At 47.0% G+C, this 16,614-nt stretch overlaps 1 protein-coding gene and 1 pseudogene across 1 annotated transcript in view; both read left to right on the top strand.

The window, feature by feature from the left end:
• EDEM3 (ER degradation enhancing alpha-mannosidase like protein 3) overlaps positions 1 to 9,484 on the top strand; it is a 102,491-nt gene extending 93,007 nt beyond the window's left edge. Inside the window, exons 21-23 of the transcript XR_008293221.1 lie at positions 1,728 to 1,827; positions 7,620 to 7,680; positions 9,155 to 9,484. The gene's annotated coding sequence lies outside the window, so the exon portion shown is untranslated. The remainder of the gene's footprint in view (positions 1 to 1,727; positions 1,828 to 7,619; positions 7,681 to 9,154) is intronic.
• A 3,260-nt stretch (positions 9,485 to 12,744) lies between these two features.
• Positions 12,745 to 16,080, top strand: LOC106975915 (serine/threonine-protein kinase PLK1-like; annotated as a pseudogene).
• Positions 16,081 to 16,614: the final 534 nt, after the last annotated feature.

Genomic DNA, 16,614 nt, shown 5'->3' with positions numbered 1-16,614 from the left:
CCATTTTACAGAGAAGAAGACTGAAGCTCTGAGAGACTGACTTTCCCCAGGTATTCCAGGTAACAAGAGGCAGAGCTTGAAATCAAGTTTAGGTATTCTGACTTCAAAGTCTTTGTCCTTCTATTCCGTTTTTTAAAGAAGACCTAAAACTCTGGAATCCTTGAGCTGGAAGAGATCTTGGAGACCTGGCGGGCCAGGCTTTGCTTAGTCCTGCAGGGTGTTAACACAGGTCCCAACAAAGTTTGGGAAATGGCAGATTAAAAGATGTTGAATGGACTTCTTGCCCACAGAATGTCCCAAGGTCTTTGTTAAACTAATGGATCTTGATGCTTTGGCTAATCTTATTTGGTGATGGATTTCTTCTTGGGCAGCATCTACCTAAGACCCACAACCTTAGCCCCTAGCCGGTGAGACTCCTGCGTGGTGTTTTGGGTGAGTCCCAGACCGAACAGAACTAGAGCAACACTATGGTTTTCAACAGAATTATAAAGAGTGATGGAGTTTCTTCTGACTCTTGGGTCTCTTCTTTGTTAATGCTGGTTTTTATCCTATGGCCCCTCAAACCAAACTGCATGAGCTACTGTCCACAGTCCTCCTGGCCACAGTCGCCATTGGAGGGCTCACCTGGACCTCCCAGGCTTCCTTACTGATACCTGCTCTCAACTTGGTCCCTAGTATTCCAGGCTCCATGGTGAGGTGTGTTGGAGGTCAGGCTCTGGATTGCTCAGGTTTAGATCCTGACTCTCCTGTTCACTATCTGTGTTTGCCAGTGTCTGTCAGTTTCCCCATCAACAAAAGGAGGCTAAACAGTACCTGTTTCACATGGTCTTATAAAGATTAAGTGAGATCATATAAGTAAAGCACTCAGTTTATTGCCTGGTCCCTAGCAGGTGTTCAAAAAACTCACATTATGATTATTATCATTTAATAATACACTGAACACTAGCTAAGTATTGCCAGAAGACATGTAGGCCACCTTCCATTAATTTCTCCAGATGTACCAAGCAGTTATGACCCCTGTAGAGTTGTCATTATTGAGTGATGTCTTGAGGTCATGCCCTTTGCATGTTTGTGGGATGTTATGGGTTTATAAAAGTCGCTGGACACCTCCCATAGGGATGGTCCTATATCCCTTTGTGCTCTATGATGACTTCTTCATGAGACACTCCTTTCGGAATCAAGTTCTAGGAAAAATGTTTTGTATCTTCTTGTGACCTTGATGATGGTTCTTTCTTCATTTTGGCCTGGAGACAAATTTTTGCCTCAGCTTAATCTTATTTAACCTCCCTTAATTTAGCATTTTCCCCTTTCTTTTGATTTGTACTTTTCATATTACTGAGTTTCTGTTTGCATTTTAAAAATTTTGTTTTTAATGTCTTCATTTTGTAATTGATATTTTTGTAAGCCATTTGAGTCTTTGGAGAATTAGACAGAGCACACATACATACACATGTATACATAAATATCCCAGAAGGATGAGCTGAGTATCAAACAAAAATCACTGTATTGGATAAGCATTTAGTACCAAATAGGTGGTGTATCCTAAGTAATTATTTTTTAAGCAGTTTATCCATTTTTTATACCATACAGTATACCAATTCATAATTCTTCAAAAATCAAAGACTCACAGAAGTGTCTCAGCATAATTTAATAACACCTGTCATTTCATGAATATTGACTGTGTGCCCAGAAAGAGACTGACACGCATTTTCTCTATTTTTTCTTAGCATGTCAGAACGTTGGGTAACATTATCTCCATTTTAAACAAAAGAAAACTAAAGCTCTGAGAAGGAAAATGTCTTCCTCAAATTCAAATACATTCAGCTGGTAAGTGGTGGGTTTGAGATTTAAGTCCTGGAAGGTCTAATTATTGTCCATGATTTCTTCAGTACATTGTGCCCCCTCTCACACAATCAAGAACCTCTCTGGTTGGTAATGGTCGTCATACACATTTCTCCTGCTGAGGCTATTTTGTCCACATCAGATAGTACAGTGGTTTGATTCTCCTACCTTTAAGAGGTGGAGTTTAATTCCTCTTAACTTGAGTGTGGCCTGAACTTAGTGACTTACATCCAACAAACAGAATATGGTGGAAGTAAAAGTGTGTGACAGCAAGATTAGGTCATTGAGCGCATTAGGGCTGCCTTTTTGTTCTTCTCTTGGACCGCTTGTTCTAGAGGAATCCAGCTAGCATGTCGCACAGACTCTCAAGTGGCCCCATGGAGAGACCCTGCGGTAAAACGGAGGCTTCCCAGACAATGTCTTCACTGCAAGCCCATCAGAGACCTTGAACGAGAACCACCCATCTAAACTGCTCCCAAATTCCCAACGCACAGAAACTGTGAGCTAATAATGTTTGTCATTTTAAGCTAAGTTTGGGGGAGGTAATGTATTATATAACAGCAGATAACTGAGAAGGAAGATGATATAGAATTTGAGGACCTTGCCCCAGGTCTGATGTGGGCCCTTGACAGTAATTCGCAGTTGTCTGCTACTGGATATACTGGATCTGCCAGTAGCTACTCTTGCAGCCCATGTTTCTGTTAAAGATGGTTGACTTTTCTGCAGATGAGACTCTAAGTCCACTCTCAAAAAAAAAATATTTATTTATTTATGAGAGAGAAGGTGCAAGTGAATGAGGGTCAGAGAGAGAGGGCAGTAGGAGAGAGAGACAGAGAAAGAGAGAAAGAAACGGGGCTCACCCAAAGCGGGGCGTGTGCTCACCAGATGTGGGCTCGTGCTCACCCAAAGTGGGGCCCAAGCTCCCCTGATATGGGACTCAAACTCACAACCCCACGAACCATGAGATCATGACCCGAGCCGAAGTCAGATGTTTAACAACTGAGCCACCCCGGCGCCCTGTGAGTCCAGCTCTTAAATATTTGCCGGTGAATAAGAATTTGCATTATTGTCTGGTAGCCCAGAAGGCCCTCACTTTAGACAAACAAGGACTATACTAGAATACTTGCTGGAGAGGCCAGTTAGTAATGGGAGTGGTAGGCACCTGTAGTCCCAACTACTTGGGAGGTTGAGGCAGGAGGATCACTTGAGCCCAGGAGCTCTGGGCTGTAGTGTGCTGTGTCAATTGGGTGTCCACACTAAGACTGGCATCAGTATGGTGACCTTCTAGGAGCAAATGACCACCATGTTGCCTAAGGAGGGGCGGACCAGCCCACACTGGCAACAGAGCAGGTCAAAACTCCTTTGCTAATCAGTAGTGAGATCGTGCCTGTGAATAGTCACTGCACTCCAGCCTGGGCAACAGGGTGGGAGCTTTTCTATAAAAAAAAGTATATATATGTATATATATATATATATGTACGTGTGTGTGTGTGTGTGTGTGGTATGTGAAAAGAACCAACCTTGAGTGAAGATTTGTTAAAGCCCATTTAGGCCCACTGATGTTTGAGGCAGATGATAGACCCAAGAAGTTGTTAATGTTATCCATATATAGACCCTCCATGTTTTATCCCTGTATTAAATTTTTATAAGAAAGCAAAGAGCCTGGAACATGTTATCTCATGCGTCATCCATAAGAATCTCCTTTTAAAACCATGCTTCTGTGCTTGCCCAAAACCCTGGCTGAGATATGTCTTCGAATGATAATTCAGCCAATACATAGTCAGTGCTGGCTAGGTACTAAGTGCTACTTCAGGGGTTTGGGGTACAGCAATGAAGAAAACAGACAAAATCCCTGCCCTCATGAATCTTACAGTCTTGTGAGAGAGACAGAGAGCAAGTAAACAAGCAAATACATAAGATGGTTCCAGAGGGTAAGTGCAATGCAGAGAAATAAAAAAGAGAGTGTGGTGCTGGGTCCAGGGGAGCCCCGGGGGAGAAGAGGCAGGGATGACTGCTCTGAGGGGACACTTGAGCAGAGAGACATGTGTTGAGAAGCTCCGTTGCCAACATTCCAGGCAGGGGCACAAGTCCTGTGGCAGGGATGAGTGTGGCTTCTATGAGGAAGAGCAAAATGACATTTGAGGATTTCTGTGTAAGGATTCACATAACAAATCCCCCTTGAGTTGCAGAGTTTCAGGAAAAGTTTGTCTCTGCTGACCAGTTTGTGTTCTTTTTGGCACAAAAATAACTTACAATGTCTCCCTTTCAGCCTGGGCTTCCAGAAAGCTCATAGCTAAATGCTGTACCGGCTGATGGTGGGTAATCCTCTCATCTCAGGGGTCTGGGAGTAGCTGCTCACGCTGCTTCTTTATAGAGATAAATTCTCATTTGTCCTGGGCTTTCTCGGGGTATGCTTATGTTGTCACCCAGATGCCACCTGAAACAGAGTTGAGAGGGGGTAGAAGAATTAAGATATTAATATTGTCATTCAACAGATTTTCACTGGAAACAAGGAAGTAGAACAAAGTGGCAGATTTCATTGCCTTATTGATTCCTTGTACATTTATTACTTGTGTACCAGTTTCCAGAAACTGGGTGGGGATCTCTGTGGAAAGACGAGGAGGATGGTTCCTGCCCTCAATGTGTTCCCTCACATTCTAGAATGTAGCACAAACACAACAAGTAATTACAAACATCAGATATGAACTAGCACATGATGGGAGCCCAAAGAGGGAGGCAGCTCGTCCCGGGGAGGACTCTGATGGAGGAGGGGGTCTATGCATGGGGTCCCTGCCCCTCATGGTGGGAGAAAGGCCACATCAGCCCCTTCACCAGCCCCTGTCCAAGGAGGGTAGTGACTGGCAGAAGATATGGGCACCTTCTGGGATCAATCCTGCCCCAGGGCACTGAGGGTCTGGGCTACACAGCAAGAGCTTTCCTGACAGGAAGAAAAAATAGATTGAAAATGTCTCAGCTCCACAAGTCGTATTTTTAATTGATTTGAACACAGACTCTTCAATCACGGTATTAATATTTAATTGTCCTGTCAGGTCAGATCCTTCCCGGTCAGACAGTTAAAAATGGCCTAAGACTGAGGAGGAAACTAGGTGGTGGGAGAGCATGAAATGAGGGAGGGGAGATGCTGGCACAGGGAAGCAGGGGATAAGATATGAGGGCCAAGGAGGAGCAGCCTGGCCCTGGGGTCTTGACAGGAAGAATTTCTAATTCACTGTCACTCTGTCATTGTCCCTTCCTTACATACATCTGTAAGTATAGAAGCACTTGTCTACAAGGCCGTTTGGGGAGCCATGTGAGAGTTCACACAACACAGAGGCCTGTAGGGAAAATGGAGGTTTCTTCAAGGGGAGGAAGCTGAGAGGCTGGTCTTTTTGGAAGGATCCACAGGAACCAAGCATTCAAGCCCTTCAGTTTTCCTAAATTTGTGGGGGTGCTGACTGGGGTTTTGGGCCCCACCCCAGCCCAGGTGAAACCTGATTTACAGGCGTGTTCTTTTGAGAAACAGTGTCCATCTTGGCTGCCTGGCATCACAGCAACATGGAAAAATGACACGAGCACCATTTTAGGTGAACACACCCTCAGGAGCAGTCAGTCAATGTCTCCATACGACTCGTTCCAAGAGGCTATTATCAGGCAGGAGATGAGAGGGATGGGAGAATTGGCTTTCAGTTCAGCCTCTGGCTTTATTTATACGTCCTTTTTAAAAACAGAATCTGGGAGGTAAGGCCTCTCCCCCCAGAACCAGAGGGAAAAGTGAGTGCCCCCAACCGGGAGGGCCCCACAGTCTTTTCTGACCACTGCCAACTCCCTCCCTGAACGAATGTCTAACAAGTCTAGATAGTTGCAGAACATCGAGATGAGGTGATGTCTTATTTTCAGCAAGCTAGAGGAAAAACTTGAGTCATCTTTAGGAGGGGCTTTAATATCGCCTTCACCTCTCTGTGTGTCTTCTTGGATTGAGGCAATGGTTCTCATGGGGGAAGAAGCATCTGCTGGAAGGAGCCTTAGGAAATGTGTGGGTGCGTTTGGTTGTCTTAATGGTTGGGTTGGGATGTTCTCAGTGTTCAATGGGGGAAAGGGCAGAGATGCTAGACAGGCTGAATGGCTCTGGGTGGTGTCCCCCACCAAGAACGATCCTCTGTCTTGCATGACTCCTGGGTGCCCGTTGTGTGTGTTTGAGTGGAGAATGTGTTTGGGATGATCTGAGCATAAACCTGAACTCTATTTTACTCATAAAGCATTTGTTGCACATTTTCAAATACACAAAGTTTTCCAGGAAAGCAACTGTTGTGGAAATCAAGGACAGACTGTATTTGGAGGTGGGGGGGAGTACCTTACCAAGAGCTGTTCACCTTTTAGAAAAATCACATCCCTGATGGCAATGCCACTTGTGGTACCTGAGTTACCAGACTCACATACCTGTACCAGTCTGCATTCGCAACTGTCAGATTCACGGGAGCTTCTGTTCCTGCCCGGGGAGCATCTGATATTTTGTGTGGCTCTTTAAGTAATCACAACAAACCTTTATGTATTGAAACACACGCAATTAACGTAAGCGATTTTCATTTTATTTCTCCTTTGTATTGCCATTAGGGCATTATACGGAGTTTTACAATTATGTGTAAGGTGGCTAATATTAGTTTAATATCAGGAATATAAAAGGGGAATTGTAGAATATTTGTTTTTGGCAAGAGGCATTGGTTTTGATCTAGGTTCTAAACCAGGCTTGAGGTTACTGGTTTAGGTTTTACAACAGAAAACATCTTGAGAGAAGAACCAAACAGGTGGTTTGTCAGGTATCAGACTCCCTGAGTCACATGCTACTCTGAGGCTCAGATGTTTCTGAGAACACAACCGTCCGCAAGCATTAGGCAGCTCATGGGAAAGAGTGAAGGGTCGGAGAAGCAAGAGCGCAAGGGTCCCGTGGGGCACCTTGGGGCACCTAAGTCACAAACCTGGACTTAGCTCCTGCTGACTGCTGCCTGCAGGAGTGCAGGCACGGTGTTGCTAGAGGGTTTTTTTTTTTTTTTTTTCCTATTGGAAGCTGGCAAGCTGACATGTTGGCCGTTGCATTAGGTAGGGTAAGGCTAGTCTGCTCTAACAAAGGGAGCCAATACAATTGTCTTAAGGAACCAGGATGTTGATTTCTTCTGCAGGTCATGGTCAAGGCAAGGCCACAGCCCCCTCTGGGTGTCAGCAAGGAGAAGAGGGAAGAAGGCGTGGAAGAGAGTGTGTGAAGCATTATTAAGGTCCGGGCTCGGAAGTGGCCCACCTCAGTTCCACTGTGCCCATTTGGTGGGCAAATGTACACCCATTGTCCTGCTATAACACGGCCGGTGACCGCCAGTGTACCTCATTTAAACTTTTTAAAAATACATCATGTGGACCAATGCAGTACGGACCACATGGCTGGACTTGGCTCAAAGACGGCATGCCGGTCCTGCCCTGCTGGCATTTATCATTTAGCCGGGGATTTAAGTTCCACACACAATTCACAATAGAGGAGGAAGGAGGAAGGTGGGTGACACAGGGTATTTAAGTTGGTGCAGGAGTGGCAAAGTCAAAGTAAACATTCTTAGATTGGAGGACAAGAATAGACCTTGAATGCTGGCAAGGGAGTTTTTGTTGAGGTTACCTGCCCCGCCTCAGGAAACCTTTCCTGACAAATCCCTCCGGGCCAGCCTCGGTGCTCCTGCGAAACACTCCCGATGAAATGCCAATCGCACTGACTTCTTGTCTGTTTTTGTCTTTCCATCTAGGCTGCAGTTATATTTTGCTCACTGTTATAGCCTCAGGATCTTTCAGAGTCACTGGAATATGGTAGGTGCTCAACCAATACTTGATGAATGACTGAAAAACATCCTCAGAGCAGTGGACAATGAATGCATATTAGAGTCTGTGTGAGGCAACATCACAGGGTTTTGGTAGGAAGATTAATCTTGCTATCTTGCTTAGAAGGCCTGAGTAGCAGGACACAGAAAGACTGCGTTGCTTGCGAAGCACGCGGTGAGCGGGGGCAGAGATGTCCTGTGGGAAGGGATGGGCTTGGAAAGGCTGATGGATTTGGTGGGGGGTGGGGGTGGGGCGCGGTCTGAGTGAGGAGTGGAGAATGAGAAACTCTGATTCTGGTGTTGACCTTCCCTTCTGAAACAGCACCAACAGAGGAGGCTGCTGTACCGGTCAGCCTGGGAAGGCCTGAATGGCGGAGAGAGCAGTGAGCAGTGAGCCCTCGAGGGCTCTGTGTCCTACCGAATGGAATTAAAATCGAAATGCTAGGAGAGGCATCTGGTTTAAGGAAGCATTTACGATGGGCTTTGAGGCCCGGCTAACATGAATACTCTGAAAAGGCAGCTCAGCTTCGTTAATTGGCCAGGAATACAGTAAGAGTCCAATAAGTATTTTTATGAATGAAAGAATAAATTAAAAATGGATGGATGGATGGATGGCTCTGGTTTGTATTAGACTCTTTGGAAAAATGAAGAGGACGATTGAAGATTCTTCCCAAGTTAGAAAGTTTTTGGTTGCTATGCCAGGCCTTGGCCTCTCGAGGCAGTTGAAGAGACACATAATCTCTGAGGAACAGGATTCTGCTGGACAGGATGGGGGGTTCAGGGAAAAGTCAGGTCACCTCTTCCCTGAGCCAGTGATCTAGCTGGATCTCGCCCCTGTGGCCAAGGATCAACCCAACTGCCAACCTTGTCAGTCACACCAGCCAGGCTGGGAAGGCTTCCGCACCACCAAATGTTGGCAGCCGGCCCTAGCATCCGCTGTAACATCCTCACGGTGGTAAAAGACACAGGTCTTCCATTGTGTGCAGGCGAGGGAGGCTGTGGGTGGGGGGCCCCAGACAGAGAGCAGATACATATGAGAGGAGGCAGCCTCCACAATCAAACAAAGGCTTGGCTGTGTTAGAGTATCCCTCAGGGAGTCAGACATTCAGATGATCAGGCTTGAGTTAAGGAAAAAGCTTTCTCTGCAAATAGAGCAGGTGCCCGGAAGTCGGAGCACCAACCCAAGATGCTGTGGGAAGCAAAATTGAAAGGCCCAGGGTGGCTGGTAGTCAAGGTCATGGTGCCACCAAGCAGGCCTCGGGAGCTAGGGGTGAGGAAGAATTGGGCTTGGTTTTAGTCCCTGGACAAGGAGGCTATGAATGTGGCTGGAGGTAAAGAAGAGGCAGAGGATAATCGTGTTGAAGGAGAACTTAGAGATGAGAGGTCAGAAGTCTTGGGGTTTAAATTCAAGCTTTACCGATTAGCAGTTGACCGTGAGTACATTTCCTTCTTTGTGCCCTCAGTCTTGCACCTGTTCTGCTCTGGCGCAGGATTGTTGAAGACGGCAGAGGAGAAATGGACGTGCCCAGAAGAGGAGCAGAGCCCCACACCACTGTGAAGGGCTTGGGCATCAGCGATCATGATTTCTCTGCATCTCCTCACGGTGCTCAACGAATATAAAACAGCAGCAGTTCCCAGCTCAGAGACCCCACCCTGAAATATTCCCCACCAAAGTCAAGCGGGCTGCAAATAACCTGAGGGAGCAATGATTTCCCTTCCTGAAGCCCTCGGGATCAATTAGAACTAATCAAAGATTTGGCCCAAGAATTATAAATTGGAATTGATATAAAGTACTTCACTTCCAAACACCTCATTCTTCCCAAAATGATGATTCAAATAATTGACATTCTGAATGAGACTGAAAAATGTGCTTTGGGAAGAAGATGAGATTCCTTTGCCGAACAATAGATTCAGTATTTTTGGAATGACTGAGAACAACAAAGATAAAATACCCAAACCTACCTCATGAGTCAGTCAAGCTAAAAAACCAGACGTTGCCATTATCCAAGTTAAGCGAACAATGCTTTCTTAATTATTTGTTCTAATCAGTCAAAGGTCAGCATGACCTAGGATCTGACTCTAAGTCTGCTGAAGAGAAAACACTTTAAAATTCAACTTTTGGGTTTATGGTAGGTGCTCAATAAATATTTGTAGGATGAATGAGTGTGTAGGCTAAGAAAGCATTCATTGAAATAGGTCCTATAAGATCTAAGAGCAAGGGCTGGGAGGCACCCCTTGGCACCCTTGGCACTTGTCATTGGGCCCTGCACTCACACAAACTCAGGGCATGATGGGTGGGGGAAAGATCAGTTATTATGATCACATTCATCATTTATAAAAATCAGTAATACAAATTTGTCCTGGAAAATAGCTGAATACTTATTTATCTATTTACTTATGTATTTAAAATGTTTATTTATTTTTGAGAGAGAGGGAGAGACAGAAGGACAGAGAGAGAGAGAGAGAGCATGAGCAGGGGAGGGGCAGGGAGAGGGAGACAGAGAATCCCAAGCAGGCTCTGCACTATCAGCACAGAGCCCGACTTGGTGCTCAACTGTGAGATTGTGACTTGAACAGGAGTTGGATGCTTAACTGACTGAGCCACCCAGGCACCCCCTCTGAGTATTTGAAGTAGGTCTCTCCTGCATCCTGAAATCTTGTTACTGTAATTACCCAAATCAATTCAACATCTACTGAGAAAGAGTGCAGATTGTTCAAGGATGAGAGGGAGCCATTCCTAATTCCCTAAGAATGGCAGTCTAGGTGGTGGTGGAGTTGGGGCCAGGGGCCCCAGAGGCTGGCAGAAGAGCTGGCTCTGGGCGTCAAACAGGCGTGACACTCCCCCCAGGTTGCTGCATCTTTCAATTAGCGTAATACTTTCGAGAGTCACCCACGTTGCTTTATCAGTAGTTATCCAACTAGCATTCCGTTATATGGATATACCACACGTTAAACTGTTTGCCAGTTGATGGGGATTTGAATAGAGCTTCTATGAGCATTAAGAGTATAAGTCTTTGTGGACATATGCTTTCCTTTCTCTTGGATAAATACCTAAGAATGGGATTGCTGAGTGAAATGGTAAATGGATGCTTATCTTTATAAAATTCTGCCAAGTGTGTGCCATATCATTTTTTGCACCCCCATTGGCTATGTATGGAAGCCCCCATTGTTCCACACTCTTGTCAACACTTGGTGTGGTCGATTTATTTAACTTTATTTATTTATTTATTTATTTATTTATTTATTTTGGTTTTAGCCATTCTGGTAGCTATGTAGTGGTATTTCATTGTGGTTTTAATTTGTATTTCCCTAGTGACTATTGATGTTGAACATATTTATCAAATGTGTACATATATTATATACAGCCTTATCAGATACATGCTTTACACATATTTTATTGCAATCTGTGCTTTATCTTTTCATTTTTCTTACCACTATCGTTTGAAGAGCAGGGTTTAAAATTTTTGATGAAGCCTAATTTATCAATTTTTGCTTTGATGATGCATTATTTTTGTGTTCTGGCTAAATATCTTTACTTAATCCAAAGCTGTAAAAGCTTTACCCTTTGTTTTTCTTTCAGAAGCTTTACTATTTTCTTGCATTTAGTACTAGGATCCATTTCAAGTTCATTTTTGTGTGTGGTCTGTAGTAAAGGTCAAAGTTCATTTCATGAATATGGAGGTCCGATTATACCAGCACAACTTATTAACCATAGATGTGTGGACCCATAGCTGGACTCTTACTCTGTTGCACTAATCTATCTCTACTTGTGTGTCTATACTCTGTGTGTGTCCAGGACCACATTGTCTATTTTTGTAGCATTATGTTAAGCCCTCAAAGTTGAAAAACAACTTTTTTTTTTTTGAAATTGTTTTCCTAGATCCTTTGCATGTCTATATAAATTTTATAATCAGTTTGTGAATTCCTATACAAAAGCCTATCAGGATTTTGATTGAGATTACTTGAACCTATATAGGTATTCATTTTGATAAATTAGATGAATACCATTGCTAACTGCCACTGATTTTTGAAACAAGCTTTGGCATTTCAGTAAACTGGTCAATTTTCAACTAGGCTGAGGGTTGAGGAGCCTATGAGTCTCACCGTCTCTTCCGATCCTAGGATGCAGTGAGATGAGGCATCGCTGTGGTGATAGAAACACCACCCTGGAATGTACCCAAGGCTCCAGGGACCACCATTTTGTCCTGAGAGGAAAGCCAGCCTCCTCCTTCAGGGGAACTGTGTGTCTGCGATGGTGAGGTACAACCTCACAACTCAGGCCCAAGACCAGCTGTTTTAGGCATTTCCAAACAGCCACCCTTCCCTTGTTTGTCCAGAGCAAAGTTCGTGTGGTTTTGGAAAAGTAGTCTTACTCAGAGCCCAAGAACACCACAGGCCCCAGGAAGAGAGTATTCTGGGAAGGGGTTGAGGAGAGGCACTGAGAAAGCCAGGGCGGAGGCACAATCTTCTGGAAGCATTGCCACCACGAGTGGGAGGTCTTCCAAATGGAATATCCAGAGCTGAGGCCACGATTGCCGCACGGCTCCCCTGGGGCGCACCCTCAGAAAGCTGCAGTTCGGCGGCAGAATTGTTGCCTGTTCTTTATACTGTGAATTGTTAGCAGCTTCTAAATAGACCATTCATTTTTCCTTTTAGCACAGAAGGGTCTCACAACTCCAACTACCACCACAGGCTTGAGTATTTCAAGTCAAAACATTCCCCAAACCACAGCCCTCGGGTGAGATGCAGGGCTGGCCAAGAGTTTGGCATAAAAACAACCCCCCACCAGCCTGGAAATCACTGGGTACACAAGAGGCTGGGGCACCTTGCTTGCACGGGCTGGGAGCCTGAGCATTTTACCAGAATTAATCTGATAAAGCTACCTTCTCTACCTGCCTCCACTTCCCCTCTGCCCCAGGAAAGAAACCCATTCCAGGACCTGGATCCCAGGGGGAGTGGGGTGTGGGGCACAGAGTGGGACAGCCTAGGGCACCTGGAGAACCTGAGCCATTCCCTCCTTAATTATGGAAAAAAATAAAAGAGGCTTTTGTAACCACTGCCCCCACCCCCCCGAGCCCCCGCGGTTGGGTTTGAATCAGGGAGCTACGGATCAGTGCCAAGCCTCAGCTCAGAGCCTACTAGGTCCGCTGAACAACTCCGGGAACAGCAGTGCGGTGGCAGCTGCAGGGAAGCCAGCCCCAGTCAACCCGGCGAAGCCGGGATCCCAGCAGTTTCGGCTCCTGGGGCCTTGGCCGCAGCCCAGCTGGTGAAGGAGATCCAGGAGGTCCTAGTGGACCCTCGCAGTGTGGCGGTTGCTTTGTGGGAAAGGGTGGCTTTATCAAGTGCTTTGAAATCTAGGTCTCAGGCACCACGAAGGTATTTGCAGGCAAGATCTTGCCGAAGTCGCTGCTGCTGAAGCCACTCCAGAAGGAGAAGACGCCCACGGATATTGGCATTCACCACAGCCTCGTCCACCAACACGTCATGGGCTCCATGGCTTTTTTGACTACAACAACTTGTGTTGGAGCTCTGCTGCTGGAGATCTCGGGGGAGGAAAGCACCGAGCGAGCCCGCAGCCCGCTACTACCTGTGGCAGATGGTCCCTGGCTGCCACCACCTGTACCGAAACTGGGTTAATCACTGGGACCTCAAGCTGGGCTAACTCCTACTCAGTGAGGATCTGGGGGCGAAAATAGGGGATTCTCACTGGCAACCAAAGCTGAGTATGACAGGGAGAGAAGGAAAACCCTGCGGTGCTGAGCCAGAGGGCACAGTTTGGAAATGGACACGTGGTCTATTGGATGAGTCGTGTATACCTTGTCAGCGGGCAAACCACCTTTTGAGACTCTTGCCTAACAGAGACCTCACAAGAATGAATACACTATTCCCACGCACATCGACCCCATGGCCACCTCCCTTGTTCACAAGATGCTTTGGACAGATCCCACTGCCTGTCAGGCCACTCAAGAGCTGCTCCATGATGACTTTTTTTTTTTTTTTTAATGTTTATTTAGTTTGGAGAGAGAGAGACAGAGAGAGAGAGAGAGAGAGAGAGAGAAAGAGAGAGCAGGGGAGGGGCAGAGAGAGAGGGAGACACAGAATCCAAAGCAGGCTCCAGGCTCTGAGCTGTCAGCACAGAGCCTGACGTGGGGCTCGAACTCACAAATCTGGAGATCATGACCTGAGCCGAAGTCGGATGCTTAACCAACTGAGCCACCCAGGCGCCCCTCCATGCCTACTTCTTTACTTCCTGCTACATCCCCACCCTCGTCCACACCTGCCTCCTCATTCCACTGAGGTTTTCAGTTGTTCCCAGCAGCCTGGACCTGAGCAACGGGAAGCCTCTCATAATCCTCAGGGAAGGCGATGAAAACCCCAAGCCCCACCCCCCCGGGAAAGAGGGACTCGTGGTCCGGGGTACCTGTGAGGTGGTAGTCTGCCACCCTGGTGACACGTGTGAACAGCACGACGGCCGAGTGGTTACAAGCCAGGCCGCTGGGTCAGATGCCCTGATCCTGGCACTAGCACTTCCTTGCTGTGTGACCTTGAGCAAGTCACTCAATCTCTCTGAGGCACAGTTTTCCTCGCTGTAAAGTGAAGAATCAGCAGTTACTTTATAGGGGTTATTGGGAGGAGTTGGTGAGGAACATTTTGTCACTGGTCAATGAGTGGCAGTGACAATTCGAAGGTGGAACACTGGGATCCAAATGACAGCTTTTATGCCCCACTTCCCTGGAACGATGCCGACTCTGCCAGTGTTTGAGAGACTCGGTTTCTACCAGGAAGCCCATCTCACCTGGGACTTGAGGGTGGGAACTCAGTGCTGACCACAGCCAGGTTTTAATGTAGGAAGAGGCTTCATTTTATGCTGGGGTCCTCCTACTTATTGCGATGACCCCATCTATTTGCTTATATATCAGAAGATCCTCAAGCTTTTTCCTTCCAATTGTGTGTCTGTGGTGGAGAGAGGAGAGGCGGGGAGAGGGGAGGTGTTTGAGGCCACCTCTGTGACCCCTGGCAGGAGCCAGAGGGGGCCTGGGGCACCAGAATACCACTGCATCAGCAGAGGCACAAATACCGGACAGATTATCCCAAGGATAAATCCCAAGGATTTAGGGTGACTTGATTTAAAGCTTCCCTTTCTCCTTTTTTGGGTAAAGCCCTGGTAGTTGGGTGGGACTGAAAACAGACAGGGCCTTGTTAGGGACTTGAACTTGCATGTGTACAATGACAGAGTTTCAGAAAGGGATTTCTCCTTCATATGCCCCTCCGGTCATGTGCCATCCAACCCGATCTTTAAGTGTAAAACTCCATTTGTATTCCAGTGTGATTGTCTCCTGGGGGCTCCAGCCTTGGTTTGCAGCCAATGAGAAACATTCAGGGGGGCCATGAGCTGACAACACAAGACTGTGGGGAACCGGCCAGCGTCCCTCTCAGCGTCCTCACCACACGGCTAGGCCCCTGGGGGGCAGGGTGATGGCGGATCTGCCTCTACAACCACTTTTCACTGGCTCTTCTCTGTGTTGGTGGTATTCACGGCTGCCAGTCCCTGGTAGGGACAGCAGAGCATGAGAACCTAGCGTCGGGTCAATTACCAAGTGTCCAGCATACCAATGACCAGAACCGTGTGAACAATTGGGGCAAGTGTTTGAAATTCCAGCCGTGAGCCCGGCTGCTCCATGTGGGGACAGGCATATGTCTTGGGTAACATCCCAGCTGGCAGTTTCCAAATTCTCCAGGAATTCAACCCCTGCAGCCCCCAGCTATAATAATGATAACAAGCCCCACCTCCTGCCCCACTAAAGGCACAGGGCATATAAATGCTGCTTTTCTGTTTATTCCGCTCAGGGGCTCCACGGAGAGGGCAGCACTCTTGCCTTCAGTCCCCTGGGACCAGGGACTCCTGCACACAAAGGCTTTCCTCTGGGCAGGGATCAGTTTTCCCTGAAGTTTGTCCATTTGGGGGGGAAGGGGTTCGTTTCCCGGATGCTGTGTTCCAGCCTCAATACATCTCCCACAATGAGGGGCGTCCCGAAGGCTAAGTGAGGGGCAGCAGCTCAGGGTCCGGGTAAAGCAGGGGCTGGCTGAGGCTGCTGCTTGAGATTAGCCACGAAGGGTAAACTTCCTGCCCGGGAGGGCCGAGCGGCCAGTGGAGGCGGCAGCTTTCCCATCAGGGTGTCTTCATGAAATTCTCCTTCTTTGGAACAATTGAGCAAAATCGTGCCTGGAAACCAGATGGAACCTGGAGGCCTTTCCCTCGCTTGAGTGCTTCATCGTCCAGGCGTTGACTCATTCTCTTGTCCCATATCAACAAGAGGGACGCCCTTTCTGTGTCATTGGGGAGTCCCCACCCATTCTCCCACTTGCCTTGCTCATTCTCCCCATCCAGAATGATCGCAGAGCTTCCCTCCCCCCCCCCCCCCCCCCCCGAGTGCTCACAGCCTTGGAGTGTGTATGTACAAACCGGCCCGCTACTGTTGTTTAACTCCTAACGGGCAGGGTTTATTTTGTTCAGTTTTGTTTGCTGGTGCCCAATTCAGTGGCATGCTGTGTAGACACATGGTTCTGGAATCCTCCCTGTACCTCACAGTTGCCTGGGGAGATATTTAAAAATGCTCAGCCCCACTCCCAGAAACCCTGATTTAACCGACCTGAGGTCGGGTGGTGATGGGCTGAAAAGCTCCCCTGGGGTGACTCCAGCGTGCAGCCGTTGTTGAGATGTCCCCAGAGTAGAATATCAATAAAAACTAGCCTTAGAATGACCCAGTCAGACAGCTTTGCCCAAGTAGCACTTTCTCTTTTATTTATTAGTTTTTGAGGGAGGGCTGGATTCTCAACCCCTATCACATCTTGCATGTGTTCACTGTTCGTGACATTTATTTGAGCCATAAAACTCTCGGGGAACCAAGTTCTGGAAGGCTAC

The sequence above is a fragment of the Acinonyx jubatus genome, chromosome E4, assembly GCF_027475565.1.
Source record: "Acinonyx jubatus isolate Ajub_Pintada_27869175 chromosome E4, VMU_Ajub_asm_v1.0, whole genome shotgun sequence".
In the NCBI taxonomy this organism is placed as follows: domain Eukaryota; kingdom Metazoa; phylum Chordata; class Mammalia; order Carnivora; family Felidae; genus Acinonyx; species Acinonyx jubatus.
The sequence above is the reverse complement of the archived record's forward strand: the minus strand, read 5'-3'. Positions and strand labels throughout refer to the sequence as shown.